General features: G+C 36.5%; 1 pseudogene; it reads left to right on the top strand.

The window, feature by feature from the left end:
* LOC103199200 overlaps window positions 1-1,738 on the top strand; it is a 3,607-nt pseudogene extending 1,869 nt beyond the window's left edge.
* Window positions 1,739-1,967: the final 229 nt, after the last annotated feature.

Here is a 1,967-nt window from a genome sequence, read left to right as displayed (position 1 = left end):
CTTGGTGGGTATATTACAGAGAGTACATAATGCAGAAGAATTAAAAGTAAAGTGAATTCTGATCATGAAGAAAAAGTTATCAGTGATCTTGTATATAAGGGTGGTTAGAAGTCATGTGGTAGCAACTTGACTAAGCTTCAGTTCCTTTGCAGAACTTTTCCTTGGCTCTCCACTTCTAGTACAGAAAGCAAACTGATCAAGCTGCCATTTGTGACACCACTACTCTTTAAACCATATAAATATTTTTCATTCTATATAATATGCAATACAGAAGAAATTAAATCATCATGTACATGTGAAAAACATACTCGATTCTCTTACAAAATTTACATTCAAGAGAAGGGAGACAGGCAATATACAAGTAAACAAATGAATATGTGAAATGTATTAGGTTGTTTTAAATATTTGGAGGCTGAGGCAGAAGAAAGAAAGATTTTGAACAGAGGAATAACCTCTGTAACCTACTGTGCGTGCTTTATTGAGAACAGATGCTGCGAGAAAGATTGGAAGTTAGAATGATATTGCACAAGATGATAATGGCTTAGGTAGTGCTGGCAATAGTGGACATAGTGAGAAATGGTCCCAGTGGTCCACATTGAGAAGCAATGGGTCATCAATATATACATTGTTGGAAGGAAAATGAGTTTCACTGATGGTTTGGATGTGGATTATGTTAGTAAGAGAGTGGTCAGGGTTCCTAAGATATTTAGTGTGCGCAGATGCTAAAATGAATTGGCCATTGCTGAGCAGTGGGAGAATGTGGTTGGAGCAGGTTTGTAATTGATTGTTTTCTTGTCTTCCTCCTCCACTTTATTGTGGACTCCTCCATAGGAGTCTTCTTTCTCTTCATAGCCAGTGTTTGACCCAAAGGGGGACTCATTCATTTCCTTTGTGCTTGATGAATAAATGAATTCATTGGAGATGTAAAATAGTATTTTTATTTCTTATATTCCATAATAATATAAGCTTCATTGGAGGTGAGGTGTGGACTTTGTTCTGTCACCACGGAATCTACAGCATCTGAATACAGACAGCAGAATATACTCTTAAATAAATAGGTTTTTGTTCCATTCTTCTCACTGATATTTCTGGTCTGTATCAGTATACTGATTAGTCTGATGGAAAAAGAAAACTCAAATGAAAATATTTTGTAGGCACAGTTTTTGATCAGTTAATTGAAGAAAAGTTGCTTTGGAAAACTCAATTCATATTATAACTAATTTACTAAGAAAGAAAATGTGGCAAGCCTAACAGTTTCATTGCTCTGTATGTCAGAATCTCCCCCTGAACTCTTGGCCACTGCATGTCCCTCTTCCATTCTCCTAGAAATCTAGTTAGAAAGCCACTAGAGTGTCAGGGAATGCTTCTGGACACCCAGCCATGTTCTTGTGGTTTCAAAGGGCAGATACCTGACTCCATATTTAAATCTGGTTAAAATGCTACAAACTGTTTATTGAACTGCCCATAATTTTCTATAGTTTACAAATCACTTTTAAGCATCCATCTTTGTTCTGGGAAGTTGGCAAGGCTAACAAGTGCATCTCAGCTGGGGAATAAGTTGCCACTTCTTTCAGGTCTTTCAGTACCGGGGACTAAGCTCACACATGGCTAGGGCCTAAATGTCAGACCTGTCCTTGGATTTTCCTTTTGTTGTAGGGCAAACATTTCTAAATTGTCTGTTTCAGAACACCACAAGCTGCGAAAGCAAGGTTTGGAAATTGCAGTATACTCCCTGTGAGAGATGAACGCTATAATTCATTGAAAAAAAATCAACTTTATTATTTTTTTTATTGTGGTAAATATATATGTAACAAAACATTTGCCTTTTCAACATTCATCACATTTAAAATTTAGTGATATCAATTGTTTTTATCATGTTGTGCAACTATCACCAGTATCTGTTTTCAACTTTTTTCATCACAGAGCAATTAAATGCTCCCAAGCTCATGTGACTATGGAACCCTTTC

This window comes from Orycteropus afer, unplaced genomic scaffold (genome assembly GCF_000298275.1).
Source record: "Orycteropus afer afer isolate SDZICR_OR568_19922 unplaced genomic scaffold, OryAfe1.0 scaffold00106, whole genome shotgun sequence".
NCBI lineage: Eukaryota > Metazoa > Chordata > Mammalia > Tubulidentata > Orycteropodidae > Orycteropus > Orycteropus afer.
This window is presented reverse-complemented; position numbering and strand designations above follow the sequence as displayed.